The 17,099-nt window shown below is 39.1% G+C and overlaps 2 long non-coding RNA genes across 3 annotated transcripts; both read right to left on the minus strand.

Annotated features, from left to right (window-relative positions):
* Positions 1-4,500: 4,500 nt before the first annotated feature.
* On the minus strand, positions 4,501-15,043 carry LOC122406102 (uncharacterized). 2 transcript variants are annotated; one of them, XR_006259909.1, is made up of 4 exons: positions 14,794-15,043; positions 14,278-14,402; positions 11,353-12,024; positions 4,501-5,460 (listed from the first exon to the last, which is right to left on the minus strand). It is a non-coding gene; the product is annotated as an uncharacterized lncRNA (long non-coding RNA). The 2 variants fall into 2 exon arrangements; XR_006259908.1 differs by lacking the exon at positions 4,501-5,460 and adding an exon at positions 10,937-11,090.
* On the minus strand, positions 12,043-14,264 carry LOC122406104 (uncharacterized). Its single transcript, XR_006259910.1, has 3 exons — positions 13,933-14,264; positions 13,712-13,765; positions 12,043-13,605 (listed from the first exon to the last, which is right to left on the minus strand). It is a non-coding gene; the product is annotated as an uncharacterized lncRNA (long non-coding RNA).
* Positions 15,044-17,099: the final 2,056 nt, after the last annotated feature.

A 17,099-nucleotide genomic window follows, 5' to 3' on the forward strand; every position in this document is an offset into this window, starting at 1 on the left:
TTTTATAGAATGAGAAAAATTGTGTAATGGGTGTTACGAGGTTTTACGTACGTTGCCTGATTTGAGGACCTACCATGAATAGTTCGGAACGACAACTGTCAGGACTACTATCCAAAAGTAATCTTTATATGTTACGTACAATCATTTGGTGGAATTTATGAGGCCGTTTATAGATTGCTTATTTTGAGTCCACATTATATTATCAATACTTTTGCATAAACTACAACTATGAGGACTGCTATCAAGAAGAACATATATTATAGAACTCCAAAAACTGTTTAATATGTATTCTGAGGTCTTGCATATGTTGTCTCTTTTGAGAACGTTTTATGCTCTTTTGCAAAACGAGTTCTATGGATACTACTGCATAAATCTACATTTGTGTTTATCATGAAGTAGTTACGGGGACTTTTCAGAAGGTGCCTTTATTATGATTGGAAATCATTTGATTTATGCTATAAAGAATCGAAATATACATGTCGAAAAGAAACCATCCGTTAATAATTATGAAACACCGAAGTAAAACACCTTTATAAGGGGTCCAACTACTCGCTGACGATCTGAATCCCTGCCTATTCAACTATGGGTCTGAACATCAAAAATATAAAGAATCAATCGGGTTTTATCTTCACTCGTGTATCATATTATCCTATTGTCTCCAATCAAACATTTGTATTTGCATATCATGTGGGATCGAATAGTAGCAAGATTTTCAAAACTGCTTGAACAGTGCAAAAAGAATTCTTCAATCGTGTGCCTGATATGGTACAAAGGGCTTTATACAACACTTCTTTTAGCTCATGGACCCGACCATCTGTAATCTTGCTGAATTTTTTATGAAATACTTCCTCGAGGATAGAATAAGTATACCAATTTTCAGATTGTCGTTTTCCAAAGTTGTTGACGTAATAATTTGCAAAAAAAGCGGTTTTTTGCTAGCTTCGGAAAATTTCAAACTCCAATGATTCTTCCAAATCTCATATTTTTTAAATCGAGAATGTAATTTTTGCAAGTGAATTGAATTATTCGTTAAAAACGTGATTTAAATCATCGATTCTATCATTTATCTTCCCTGTTTTTTCGTCAAGAATGTTTCGGAAAGGGGGGTTATTTCCTGCGAATGATTTCCAAAAGCAGAGCGAACTTCCGGTGCCTAATACGTTCAACGGCGCTCGAAGTTACATGAAATATTGGTCAATTATATTGCAGGATAATTGTTGCATAATTTCGTTAAGCAATTCATCGTATACGACATGTCATGAAAAATATTTTGACGACGATACAAACGTACGATTTTCCTGAATATCTATGAAAGATTAAACCCAATCGAAAATTGACATATTCGATCGTAAATCTTCTCGTGAACATGGATTTGAATAATTTTACGATGGCGTACGAGTAAAAAAAATAAAACAAATTTGTTATAATCGTTTATTCTTTCGATTTCCGATCTCGATTCGAGGAAAATCGACGCGAGTCAGCGATACGTGAATAACGTGTTTTCATTTTCAATTCTATGTTCCCTAAAAAATAAATGAAAAAAACTGGGCTCGTTTGTTCGACGAGAGAATAGAATCGAAAACGAGCATGAGGGAATTAAATTTTTCTGATAAATAGCTTTCTCACTGGATGAATGTCACGGAGCAGAGAAATGTTTGTGCGTTTTTTGAGCCAATCCACGTAATGCATCTTTGCCTAGTTGAGAGCAGCGGTCCAAGTACATATAAATATCTATAAATATCGATGCTCTCTTTTTCCTGTCCTCACTAACGGATACAGCAGTCGCGCATCTAACTTTACAATGTTGCAGAGACACACTCTCTCGATTATTCATATTTTTTCGATCTACTTGCTAGTTCCAAAGAGATTATTCAAAACAATATCGAGTCGAAATATCACCACGAAAACTCTACGAAGATTTTATTTTCAGAGATCTGAAATGTTCTGAGCTGTTCAACCACACGGAGAAAACGGGGCCGAAAATTCTAGAGGAAAGTGCTGGGAATATAATATCTCGGGGACAGTATATATACGCACTGGATTACAGCCTTAAGGAGTTTCGGTACAGGCAATACAATGTTGCCATGCTAAACCATGCTAAAAACATAAAAAATTTCAAAAAGTTTAGAATTTTATAAAATTTGGTGAACATATTCTTTAGTGCCAAATTTGGCAATACAAATTTTTTAAGATTTTTCTTCTACACAGTTATAGAGTAATTGATCACTAAAGTTCACGTGTATAAGCATAGCGTTTTCATATATATAGGTATACATTCCGGGCATAAGAAATCTGCTTTAATGCGTAATTACTTGATAACTAAGTAGAAGAAAATTTTGAAAAAAATTGTGTTTTTGCACTTGATGTTGAACAACATTATCACCAAGTTTGATCAATTTCTTAATATTTAGACTTTTGTACCGAAACTCCTTAACTCGAAGACCAGTAATAACAATTGTTCTAACCACCATAATGAAAAGACCAATACCAATACCTTTTATTCAAAAGATTCAAGAGTGTTTTTCTCTGTAAGCATAATAAAAATGGATAAATATTGACACACACACACACAAACACACACCCGAAACAGACAGACACACACTTGTTATGTGTGTTGTAATGTCTGACATGATGAATAACACCCGAACACAAAACGAAATATAGTTTTCACATGCATCACTTTCGCTGTCGACATAAAGCTGTTTAGAATTAAAGGGAGGAAAAATTGGAGGAAAATTCAGAAAATACTATGCTGCTTGTAATCGATGCCTGAATACTTTGAAAATTCTTGAAAAATAATATATTCCTCACTATATACAAAACGAATCTGTTTTCTCTGTGTAAATGATTTTTTTCAGGCCGTAAAATTTCGATTATTGTAACACAACTTCGTTACATTCAGACAAAACTTTGGTGAAGTGATAAAATTCTGTCGCCTGCACAGGCTTGTTAATACGTCCAACCAAATATTTTGGTATTTCTAATAACTTAGTTTTCAGTGAATCCCCATTTACGATGGTTTCGATACGTCTCACGATCGGCAGAATCATTTGAAGATTATTCACACGTTTTTTTTTGGAATGGGAACATTCCAATGTGTCCCATTGGAATATTCAACTGGTTATCATAAACTCATCAGACAAGATAAGTCGATCTCATATCGATTTTTTATCTAATCAATGAGTTTATTTATCGATAAAATTCCGTTTTATATCAAGCATCGAATGTCGAAAGATATAATTAGGGATTCGAGAAACTTATTAAATTTCCGGTCGACTTGAACAGTAAAGAAATTGAATTAAAATGAAATGCGGAAACTCGTTTAGAAGAGCTCGCTCCGCTTTCGTCCATCCATCCCAACGATCCATTTCTGTTTATTTATGTCCTCTGGTCGATGTATTGACCAATGTTCAACCCACTTTTGAAAACAGTGACGCGACGTTTTTCCACAACAATTATATCGCGGAGGAAGTGCTAAATTAATTCGTGACATTCTTGTAATTCGTGGCATCCTTGAACGACAAGCACAGTGATTCGTCAGAATTGTAGAGAGAATTTTTTCCTTATTCCATCTATTTTTCCTCCTTCAAGAGCCTTCTCACTCGGAAATTAAATCAGAGATCTATCCTCGTTCAACTTTACACGGGCAGCAGATTCAACACGATCAAGCAGCCTCGCAGTCGACGCGTGAACTGCTCAGCACGCCAATGTCGTTATTAATATCAGTGATTTTACATATCGGAATAACGAGATTCAACCTCTCGTCATTATTGTTACTCGGAACACGCCCGCGACCGTGACTTTGACTATTGGATTAATTATCATTCATTAACCATTCGTGTACTCCGCTGACAGTGATCGACCAAGCTGTGAATGACCATATACAACAATAACGACCATTACGCAGTGCGAAGGTCGAAAACCAATAATCACAAGATGAACACTGAACTGCATGTTGCTCAATAAAATAAATCGTTCACGATCATTGGATAAAAAATGAGATTCGAACACTGTTTTACTTCGCGATATCAAGTTGTGAGCTACTGGCTAATACGACGGCAATTAAGGGGGCTCCTGCGTTACGCACTCAAAAAAATCTATTGCTTTCGGGAATATTTTTGGATGGACGGAAATAACTCAACGTAGCGAACTTTTCGATATAGTTTCAAGGATATTTCAAGAGTAGAAAAACATTTTTTTGGTGTGAGAAATACTAATTTGTATATAGTTTATGCGCAAAGTCTGATTGTCGAAGTTTATCAGCTGCGTACAATGCGGAGATCGTAATTATTTTCTGCAACAAAAATTCCAATTTGTTTTTCCATTTTCATATATTTTCCTTCCATACGAACCCATAAAAACCCGTAAAAATTACGAAATTCCATTGACGCACACTGCTTTTCTCCACATCTTCGCAGAAAATTCAACTTCCGCAGTAAGGAAAGGTGAACTGTATATAGGGAGGTACGGTGGAACAAAAAATTACCATAAATCCAAGGCTAGACTTATGTACGAAGAGACATTTATTTGAGGTCGTTTATCCACCCTCACTGGCATTATCCCAATATCATAAAATGCCCCCCTCAATCTAACGCATTGAGTATACACACGCGAGACATTTCACGTCAGTTTCACTTATGAAACCACGATCCGCTCTGATTCGCGTGAACTTTCTACACGATTTTCCAAACGATAAAAAAAAATCTGAATTTTGAGTTTTCTCATCTCGATTGCTGAGACAAAAATCGTCATCGATTATTTGACGGGCCAAATTCTGTACAAAGAAAATACTCTTTTCGTGTTGTGCATTAAAAATTCAATTTTCCTCACATAGAAACTTTCATTCGTTAGCTATTTTCATACTTTTGACAAAACGTCGTTGAGGAAAACACGTGCAGGCTCAAATTCCATGTGTAAATACAAAAAATGCGCACAATACTCATACAAACATGAATTAAACAGCCACAAGGTCGTTAAACACGTTCCAACATATGATGCCGTAAAAAAGCACGGAATTTCGTAGGGCCGATCATTGCGCCCCGTACAGTGAACTGGATCATTGTAAATAGTCGGCTCAGCTTTTTTATATCTCAATTTTATCGAGATGTACACTCGGTCGACTAATAAGGAGGGGCACGAGAGACGATAAGTTCGAAATAGCGGCGAGTCATTCGAGCAAACTGATCATTTAATTCATCACATTATTCTTTTCCACGCAGCATATATTTTCGGAGGGAAAAAAAAATCGAAATTCCTATCGAATGTGTTATTTACGCATCTTGGTCGGTAATAAATTTGGCCACGAGCCTCCCCCGCTCTCTAATCGCACAGAGTGTTTTTCTTCCAACGGTCAACATTGTTTCATCAAACAATCGTTCGCTATATGAAAGCCCTAGTTTATGAGGTGCAAATGCCAGACGGATTTATTTGGCGAACGATAGCGAGTTGGAATAGTCCGAGCTGCAAGAAAATAACGGAATTCGATGATGCACTGAAAATTTATATATGAAAAGGCAATCGGGAATACGTTTTTATCCGGGGGAGTTAAATTTGTTGCGTATTTGTAAAAGTGCTCGGGCGCTTGAAGAGTAACGGCAAAGCAAGCCTGCTCTTGTGTGTAAAGAGGACGAAAGCTCTGTGATGCGATAAAGACCGAGTGAGGGGGGGTTTACTGCGATGGTTCATCCGGATGGATTACATTACCACGAGAAAATCGTATAAAGGGAGCACGGCGATGGAGGGTTACGTGGAAAAAGGATTCACCGCTGCGGGGACTACGCGCCTCGGTCTGCCTATTCGCGAATTTGTATCAATGTCATAACCACGCGGAGAATATTCGGTGAATAAACAAACTACAGAATCGGCACAAAGAAATTCACTTTTTTCCTTCTATATGGATGTAAACGAGATGCAAAATAATCGAAAAGCGGTTCGAGCCGAGGAGGAAAAATGGAAATGTATCCGCAACGCTACGATCCAGAACGCCTCCGGAACGTTTTATCTCGATCGTTTTATTCCAGCTCAGATGGAATAGCATTTTCGATACGTTGAGAGTAGTTTGGGGAAAAAGCATATCGAGGTCAAAATAACATTCGCTATAAATAACAAACAATGATCCTTCTTCGTACAGATTCGATTCGACCAAATGGTTATATTTCATCGAAATTATTGCCTCCGAAATTCAACGCCGAATATTTGATTGCCTGCGAAGCATCCTCAAGGATGTTCGAGGGTCTTCGACCATCGAGGGCGAACTACGAAGTTTATGCATCGATCCGGTTAACTTGACTCAAATCTGTGATGTTAAATGATCCAACATTCAACCAAGGTTTCCACGTTTATTCATCGAAGCATGCGTATTTCAGGAACCGATAGAGCTTCGAGATGCTTTTATATATTTTCACGTTCTAACTGAAATTATTTATTCGGTTTATTTTTCAACGAGCGTTTTAATTGAAAAATTAATTTTAACTTTTTCTATTAAAACATCCACCACGATTGGGAACGACACAATATTTGAGAGAACCAACTTAATAACGGTGCAGCCGAACGAGTTAATGCGATGAAACAAGGTTCGAATGGACTCATTTTTTTATTCCTCCCAGTGATTTCAATGATCCAAACTGATTCGTGTGTACATAAACGATCATTTTTCACCTCGATAACCCTCGTTTACTCCCCAACAAAGAAGTAATCGAATCCGCCATTTCTCACCCAACAAAATGGATTTATGCTGATCAACAAGAAATTTCATCATCGACTTCAAAGGAATTTTTTCACGATGCAAATTCGTGGTACAATCAACTCCTGACGACACATAAATCAGCAAAGAAAATGATTTTATGGCGCATACGGGGGCTACAATCGCCGTGTTAAGTCCACGTGTGGTGGCTCATCGTGTAAATATAAATATTCAGGATGACAATGCTAGTTTTAGCAATAAGTGATATTTGCTGATGGTCCGGTCCAACTTCTAGTCATCGAAACTTCTTATTTCTTTTTTTTTCTCTTTTTGTTATTTTATTTATTTATTTTTTTTTTTTTGTTATTTTTCGCGAGATGTAAACGCAACTGATTCCATTTTTTGTTTAATTTTGCACAAAAACACTAATATTAATTGATATGTATCAATGAGCAATGCACCCCGGTTATAGTTTGAAAATTCGACACAAGATGTCTCGCAAATTTTGTCAGATCCCAATAGAAGATAAAACAAGAACACGTACGCACGATAAAACAAACGAGCTTAAAAGCAGTAAATTTTCCAGTCACGGAAATACAAAGATCGCAATAATTCACTATGACCAACAAAAATGTACAATTTTCCCTTTGATATTCTCCTCCGCAGCGATCTCAAGCACGGTTTATCTGTCCAGATTCAGGAACACATATTCGTATATGGATTAATGGCAAGAAAAGCACGAAAATCCGAAAAATACACGGCAACGTTATTTCTGAAGAAGGAGAAGAAGAAAAAATATCTCGAGGCGTATATCTATGAAGCAAAGTAGCAAAGCCTCTAACCAGTTGAAATATATATATTTCTGCAAACCACTCGGTCACCACCGTAGCATCGTCATCTCGCAACTTTTTCCTCGACGTTTCTCTCATAAAAGTTAATAAGCCGGGGTTTGTTGATCCTCGGAAAATTGCTACCGCGCCCTCGTTCTCTTCGGTCTGGCCTCCTTCACTCGCGCGACGTTTTATGCCGCAGTTCTATTCTCCGTTACGAGCCCCAGGACGTACGTCCTCTGTGCTTCTGTCTCCCTTCCGAATGTCTCCTGTGTGTGTTGCCTACGCGCGCGTTTGTATCTCCTCGCTGTACCTCGCCGCGTGTAAGAAATTTTTGTATTTTTCCTCCTCGTCATTGTCATTGATCTGCTTCGTTCTTCTGCGTTCGTGGGATATTTAACCCTTGGTGTGCACACCTTCACAACGAGACATTTCGTGCGCACGGGCGCACTTTGACCCCAGGTCATTTTCGACATCGAATATCTCGGTAACTATGCGCTTTTCGGAATAAAAGGTTTAGTCACTTTTTCTAGTGAATTGATCCAACTGTAAGGCTGCAAAGTCGGATTTCCAAAAAAATCTTTTTTCATTGTTCAAAAACGTGCTCAAAGTTGATAGTGCCGCGTAAGAAGCACTTTTTCGGTTAAATCTCTCGTAAAAAATTAAATTTTGAGTTTTGAAAAAATTCCTTACAGTGTTTTACAGACAAGGGTCCATGCTTCGAGGGAGAAATAGTCCACTTTGCAACCGTTCCAAAAAGTGTATTTATTTTGGAGTATCAAGTGGCTATGCTCCCTACTTTTAGAGAGGGGATAACGATTTCTTAATATTGGGGGTTTTACTTATGATGAAATGCTCATCTGTAAGTGCTATTCATGCGAGAAAAAAATGTTGGGGTCAAGCTGACCCCAGATGCACACTAAGGGTTAATCGTGCGACAACTTCGTCATTTTCCTCGTCTTCGACATGCTTTATGGCTGCTTTGAAGACCGGGGGAGAGAAATCGATCCTAAATTCATTGGCGAGAGCACAATGCCCGTTCTAATTGCTTTTCGATGCTGGTCAAATAGTAGAAAAATCAAATTAACGAAAGCTACGCCGGATTCGACCGACGTAGTGGCGAATCTATAAATATTTTTTCTCCCAGGGTTTGCGATGCTGTTCGCTGGGAAAAACGCATTCGAGCAATTCCCTCTGGCCGTGTGCCTTCGTCCAACTGCTTAATTAAATCAACGTGAAAAACCGTAATAATTTAAACAAACAAAAAGCTCACCGAGCAAACAGAAACTCCGCGAGCACGAGCAGCCACGCAGTTTCAACGCGATTGTATTCCGAAGAGCTTAGACCGCTGCGTTCCCTGCGATTGCTCAAACGTAACGAAACTTCTTCTCCACATGTTCCCTGCGATTCGTAGCTCTCGCAGCGTATCTTTAAACGACACTTTTCCACTCCCGCGAATGATCAACACCCGAAAAGAATACTCCAACGCCATTATGTCATGCTGCATTGTTGAACGAACAAGCAACGATAAGTCTCTCAAGACAAAATGAGAGCCCGGCGCGAGGGGGGAGCTGCGAGTAAGCACAGTTTCGTATTTCTCTCAACGATCGTATTCCGCAGCGAGCTTAGACTGCTCATACGCGATAGTCGCCCGGCCGTAGGAGCTCCGAGCTCCTTTTTAGACCCGCTAATTACTCGGCTCGTCATATACCTTTACACCACAGAATACGTGCTCGCGAGAGTAAACTCGTAAACATTCTCGTGTATATACACAAGGTATTTCATGGGATATAGGAAGCAGGAGAAAGAGAAGCGGAGCAATGAGAATATTTCGCCCGGAACATGGAACTCTGTTACAATACGTTGAATGGCGAGCCTTTTGAAGCTGTACACACGCGAAGATACGCCCTTCCCGAGAAACAGCTCACACAAGACACTTTACGACCGTTACACGTTATAACGAACTATCGTTCAACAACGCCTTCTAAATTTAGCTCGGGCGCATCTTCCCGAGCCTTTTTTTATGTCATTTAATTATAAAACTCGAGAACGCCCCGGCGTTTCTTTATCTCGTATAAAACGACACTTTTCCCACTCTTTTAAAAAACCTCTATAATTCAATGCAACTATGCGCAGACGACGCATGTGTATCCGCACTACCTCCGGAATACTACCGAATAGCTTTAGCTCGAGAAAGGAGTGGAAAAAAGCCAGCGATTTTCTCAACGGGCCGAACGGCCGCGCTGTTTTATCGTCGTGTTTTAACGGCAGCCAGGTGCAGCTAAGTACCTTCATGAAAAAAAAGGCAACAAGGCTTCGAAAAGAAAAAAAAAACGAGCGTTGCAAGAACGTAGATTGGATATCTTTCACATCGATTTTGTGAGCCTAGAAAAAGAAACGAGCGTTTCACAAATCTTCTACAAACGAGATATTGTTAAAACACTAATCTAATCGTAAATGAATAACGACGCTGTCGTTATTCCTCGCTCCGCACGAAGCAATTACAGAACAGAAACCCATGACAATGTGTGTAACGTTGAAAATTCAATTCTCCGAGAATTTACGATCGGTTATCAATACACGCTTGCCCACCACGGTGAATACGAACACACCGGAGCACGACGTTCCTCTCGTGTCCTCCGTCAAGTTCAGTACGAAACGGCGTCTCACGGTAAGTCCTACGACTCGATCGATCCGCTAAAGTTCAAATGTCATCAGTCAGCCGATGAAACCCGTATCGCGATAAGTCAGACGAAAATAGAGTCGAGGATCAGCAACCTCACGGAGGAAAAGAGGAAAAGGAATGGGGCGAAGTGCCGAGTGCAGCGAAAGCGTTTCGTTACGGATTCTCATTATACAGCCCCCTACATTTGCATCAATTTATTCCCACAACGGTAAGGCAAGTACTATATATAATAAAAATATACAAATTCGATATCGTTTTTAAAGCCGTGAACACTTCCGTGTAAGCGCCCATGCGGTATACGCGCCAGAGAAACGGTCCAAACGAGGAAACAGATGGGCACAAAGGAGAGGAAACGATTGAGTGGAAGAGCAAAGAGAACGAGAGATTTCCGGCACAGAAGAAATACTCCGAGGCAGAAATCCGTACGAGGGAAGACACGGGGAGAACTCGAGAAGCGTTAGCAGTTGCTCTGCACGATATCTCGGCCGCGTGTGTCTCTGTGAGGGTGAAACGAGGACGGAAATATTTTACTCCCCAAAAAGGAGGTGTCTATACCTGCATGTATATACACACTGAGACGTACGACTCCCGAGGGAAATTTAGGTGCGATCTCCATGTATCACCAAACGTACAGTAAGTACGTAAGCACAGCGTATGTACTGCGGACGTTATAACGTATATAGAGATGCCCCCAAACCGTTGCTCTACCCAAGTATACAATAATGCTGTACAACCAACTTGAATTTTCAAATTTCGTAAGAGTCTGCGTTCTCGTTTATTTCGGCTAATTTTACTTACTTCCGGTTACTCGGAGGGCCGTTTTTTTCGGTTTTTTTACACGTGCTTAGATTCTTGCGGTGGCTCTCCGGAGACGTTCGTTCGACTCGCGTTTCTGGGGTCAAAATAGAAACGAAAATGCGGACGTGAGCATAGGATTTTGGGGTAAAATTTCGTGCTCGATCACGACGGGATTATTTAATCAACCATCGAGGGAGGGATAGCGAGAATCATTGATTTAGTGGACAAGTTTTTTCGAACGGTTTTCTGTGATTTGAACTTCCGTCGTGCTAATTTGCCGTAGGGTTTGAGCGTCAAGAATTCCAAAACGTTTTGATTGGTACTGATCAACTGCAACTCGGTAAAAATATGTTTACCTGGGTAAAATACGGTATGAAGTGATCGGGGAGATTGTTGAAAGTCTTTACGCAGAAACAATTTTCCAATGAAGAATTCCCGCGTTTTTATCATCGAGCGAAATCGTATTTTATGCTTGGATAAACTTCAATGTTTTCAACATTTAAATGCTCTCAATTTACGACAATTTGGCAGTTTGGAGCTCCCAATTTGAGGTTTTTCGGCACAATATTCAATATTAGCACTGGAGAGTGTAAAGCAGTTTCTGAAAAGATAAAAAAAGGGTACAGCTACAGCACTGCCTTAATATTATCAATCGACATTCCAACGAAAATCGTTTGCGTCGAGTATGATCAGTAATTGATTAACAATTCGGTTACATCTGCTCGAGAGTTGAAGAACGTACAAACGCCAGCGAATAAAACGTAGTAACTAGAAATCAAACGTTTCGAGTTCTCTGAGCGAAGCTCTGTTCCGAGCTGTTCAGATTCAAGTATCGCTCGATGTCAAATTTAATTTTCCACGGTTGAGTCCTGTTGGAATTTCCTCAACCCCGAACGAAGGAATTTGTTGGAAATTCATGTCGTCATCGAGCATCGAAATCGCTGTTATCCTGGCCTTCAATATCCTGACCGATCTCCCAATAATTTGCCCCTCGCCTTTGGTCTTGCCACAAAAAAATGGTCTCGCTCCTGTGAATCGAAAAGTTGAAAAATCGTGGACATTTTTTTCACGTACAAAATACAAATTCAAATATTTCGATGCCACTTTTATTTTGAAAAAATTCAAAAAATTATTTTATTCATTAATTTTTTCTTTATTGCTGCGACAATTAACCTCAAATTATTGTTCACACATTTTCATTCTCGAATGTTACGATTCCTGATCAATTCCTGTGGGCGCGAACTCACGCTCAAAAATCTCGATTTTCACGCATTTCTATTTTTGTGTCTACGTTCACGAACGCACGCACACAATTGTATTTTGCTACAATTTCCGTCTCTCGAACCAGCCATAAAAAAGAACGGTACACTTCCATTGTCAATTATAAAAGAAGGACATTGTAGGGGAACGAATTTCATGCAAATGCAGAGATAGAAAAATGCAGACGTTTTAGAGTGATATTTCTTTCCATGAATTACGAATGAGGACGAACCAGGAACAGATATCGGAATAATATTTTATCAAAGAATTAATAATTCAGATGAATCGATATACTGTTATTATTTCGCCGAGCAGTCATTGTAGGAAGTGCTGGGAAGCAGGTAGTTTCAGTACCGCCATTTTCTATAGTGTGCCGTCGACTCGGAATCTTTTCTCATCGTTTTTTTTTTCACGCTCAGACCCTCCTTTCGTTTAAACAGTCTTGACGAATTGTGAACGACGAATGAAAAAATAATTTAGAGCCCTGCGCGTTGATTCGACGACGACCACGACACGCGAACGTTAAATTTCTTCAAAAGTGCAAAAAACGTCTGTGCCATAAAAAATGCAATTTCGTGTCCAATAAAAATGACGAACAAATCATTCGATATTACGAAAAGTTGCAGAATTGTGTATGTTCATTTTTGTTCATTGTATACGGTTCAATGTATCATGGATTTGACGCACTATTGATTTCGTTTGTAGCGAATGAGACACGTGTTTACATTATACATCGGTTCGTGTTTATATGTTTTCGTACGGGAGAACAGCAACGAGAGGAACGAAGGACGGGAAGCGTATCAAAGGTCACAAGAACGAGCAATAATGGCGCGACGGCGATTGGAAAAAATTTTCTCACCGAAATAAATCCTACTATTTACGACAAATTGCCCGACGAGAGCTTATTTGTATTCGCGTTTGTGCTATATTCGTGTTAATATACGAGCATATATATGTGGAAACGTGGGGTATACTTTGGAAAACCGTTAGTAACGAGTTTTCTAGTTTAAAGTACAATATCTTTTATGCGTGTGCAAGCTCAATATATGAGAAAATAAATCGAGAGAAACCGGTGAAAAAAGTGTGAAATATTCAACTGAAAAGATTTAAGAGTTCACTTTATAAAAGCGTGCAGAATAGCGACGTTATTGAGGGGAAATAAAAAGAAAAACATAATTAAGGATCGAAGACAAATTGCTTTGTAATTTAATTTTCCTGATGAACAAGAATATTTAATTCCATTGCAATCGTAGAAAAAGCTTCGTCCATGAGATGATGAAATTCCTGAGAAGCTTCGAGCTTTTCTCTACACCCAGTCATCCGAATGCGAGGAGAGTTATGTACGTGGACTTTTTGCATAAAGTAAAGAAAAAAAAATTAACAACTTTCAGTTCAGTACTTCCGGGAATGACTATTGGATTTTTCTTTTAAAAATAAATGAAAATCATTATTCACCATTTTTATACTCTGCACAGTGTTTTCATGGACGACGATAGTTTTTGATCTAACCTAAAAGTTTAATATCTTTCGAAGTGTTAACTTGCTCCTCTAAACACCAAAAATTGATCGTTGTACCGAGTAAATAAATATGCGTGCAATGGAAAGCGAAAATGTGATAAGTTCGAATTTAAAAAAAAAAGGATAAAAGTTAAAAGTTAAAACGAAGAATGTTTTACATCGAGTCACTGGAAACGCGATGTAGCAAAATCTGTGCTTTGGCTTCGCCCGACTCATCCCACTTTCTCTCACGCTCACGTTTTAATTTCTCGTTGCTACACATTAATTGGATCGAATTAATCATCTCTCTTTATTCTGTATCCTCGAAACGGTCGTATTTCACACACCGGAAATGAAAGCACGTACGTACATGAACGTTTCTCGCCTTTATGACTACCACCTCCGTCTTTTCTCCAATAAAAACCGAGCCGAGGGAACAGGGAGGAAGAAAAAGAGAGGAAGAGATAGATAGAAATCCCTTTTGCATATCATCCAAGATTTTATTCAAACGAATTCAATTATACCTGGCTCGAAAAGTTCGTCATTGAATCCGCAAAGCCTCGGAATCGTCCTCTCGACTGATACGCTCTTGATAATCAGGTTAATAACTTCTTCTTTTTCCCTCGTCCAATAAATCGCCTGGATCGTGCTGCAAATGTTCTAGCTTGAAAAACATTACAAAAGTAGCAGCTGTGCACGAACAACTCTTCATCAATTTCCTCTTGTTTTTCACCGTTGATTCATAGTCGATTGACATACTTTCTTATCCTCATGTCATCGGATTCCTCGACTTTTCAACAATTCATTATTTGTTCACCATTATTCGGGGTTCCCTTCCCAATAAATTAAAACATGCATTTCTCAGATTGGATGACGAAGATTAATAATGAAACTAGATTTTAAATCTTAATTACGTAATAATCTTACTTTCAAGACGTTTCTATTAAGCCTTCAGTAGATTTTAATTGATTCGAGAAATCAGATTGTTATAGTTTACTAGTAACATAACCTAAAGATAATTGGAAAACAGATCTATTTACCATAATATCGATTCCTTTACAGTAATTAACCGTGCTTTTGGAAAATTTCACTGAGTTTTTTGCACTGCAAAATTATAGTATATAACACCCCTTGTTTATCACTTTCGTCGTAACTATCAACAGTGTCAGCTGACAGCAACGCATGCGCGTGATAACGTATACATAATGCGCATGCATTAACCCGTACAGTACCTACAACAGCGCCGCTCGAGAGGAACCCTCTTTCCCGACACTTACGGACGTGCCCGATTGCCGAGATTGGACTCCTTCCCTATAGTCTCATTGTCGAAAACGCTGTCAGCGTCCAAGTAGAATGTACCCCTTATTCCCTCTTCCCGCAGACTGACTAGTGGCGCCGCGATTGTCGACGGAGGTAGCGCAAAAATTGTTGATATATGAGATCGATTTGGTTATGCAGAACTCAACGACTTAACCTAAAGTCGGGGTCTAGTTCCAAATGTCAATACAGATGTCGCTAGAGTTGTTTTCTTCGAAAGATTCGACGACAGAGATTCTCTCGATTTTGTTGGTAATTGAATTCAAGAGTTGGTTTTCGTGTTAAATGACATTACATTTCGAGCAGAAACATTTCTACCAAAATTTAATTCTAGCAGAAACATCTATACCAAAATTCATCTACACCCAACAAATCAAGTTTCATATTTCTACCATGACCAAATACTACCCCTTAACAACTGCACCATGGATTTAATTTTGATTGCACAGCTACCACAATATCAACTCCACCAGAACATTTCTATTCGTAAATGTATAAACTGTAACGACTGTACCATGAAAATAAATAATTTAAAAAATGTCCACCAGAAAATGTTTCTACTCCAAAAATGTTATATCATATTACGTCACTACCTCACTTTTTTTGGTGAAGTAGTTTTCCAGGTTAAAAATAAAAAAATATTAATTAAAATTTGATAAAAATACTTTAATATATAAATACTAGAGCGCCTCAAATAATGTATAATTTTAATGGATGATCATAATTTATTCAACGATTCGGTACATACAATTTTATGTTTTGATAATTATGGCATGGGTGAATATTTACGAATGGATTTTGGATAAATCGTTCGGTTTGTTTTCGTTCTTCACGTGTTTACGTTTCACGCGTTTACGCTTGGTCGTGTTTGGACTATTCGCTGTAGCGTATTAGCAGAGCGGAGTGGGGATAGAGGCGTTCGGTCAGCCAGCGGGAGAGAGAGGAGACGGGCGGAGCTCGAGACAGGGGAGAGGCGCAGGCGCAACATGATTTGCTTCACTCACGCCGCTCGGCGCGCACAGGGGGGGGAGCTCCGGCCCGAGGGCTGGACAGGAGACAGAAGAGAGGCGCAACACGTTTCGCTTTTCGCTTCACTCACCGCCCGGCGGGCGTAGGGTGAGGACTGGCGTGGAGCGTGAACGTGCTGTTATCGCTACGCGTTGTACATTCCAGTGCAATGAGAAAACGGGGCACGAAATACGACACGTGGAGTCCTACTTTATCCTGAATGACTAAAATAATCTTTTTTTACGATTTAATTTTTTTCAATCAATCGATAAACAAATAAAATAGAAACCAATAAAAATTGGTAGCGGTCATAATTTTATCAATTATTGTAACTTTAACAGTTATTTCATCATTTTAATAGTAAATTCAATCTCGCTGAAGCAACTGATCGGTCATCCAAATTACAAAATAAAAGAACTTAAGATCGTGCGAATCGATAAAAGACACGAAAACACAACGTAACGAATATTAAAGTTGAAATTTAATAAAAAATAATGATTCGCACCTTGTCAAAATACATTTTTTTTCTTTAATTTCTGAGATTTCTTTTTTTGACGCAACTATAGATAAGCCGATAGGCAAGTCCTCGCACTCGATATTATTATTATTACAAAATTTGTACATGAATGAGTATATCTAAAATTTTGGTAATTCGTGAAAAATAGTATCGAGGCAAGGGCCAGTAACAGAAAGAGTTTAGTGACGCCTGTAACATAGCTTCGAGAGTCTTGTGTATGCTCGCACGCGCGCGTGTCCGTAAGCGAGCTAAGATGCAAGCATACCCCGAGCAACGCAACGCAAAGCAAAGCACCTAACGCACGGTCCTAAAGCCATGGGGTTGTCGGCAAGCGAAGACGGACAGTCAGTAAATCTACTCCATAGCGGATAGTTTGACACAGTTCCGAGCTCGATACAGTTTCTGTATCACTTTGAAGTCGCGCAGGCAAGATTCCATGCAGATAAGTCGGAGTTGCAAACGCTGCACGCTAAGCATAATGCACGCAACGCGTATAACCGCAGC

The sequence above is a fragment of the Venturia canescens genome, chromosome 2 (genome assembly GCF_019457755.1).
Source record: "Venturia canescens isolate UGA chromosome 2, ASM1945775v1, whole genome shotgun sequence".
Lineage (NCBI taxonomy): Eukaryota > Metazoa > Arthropoda > Insecta > Hymenoptera > Ichneumonidae > Venturia > Venturia canescens.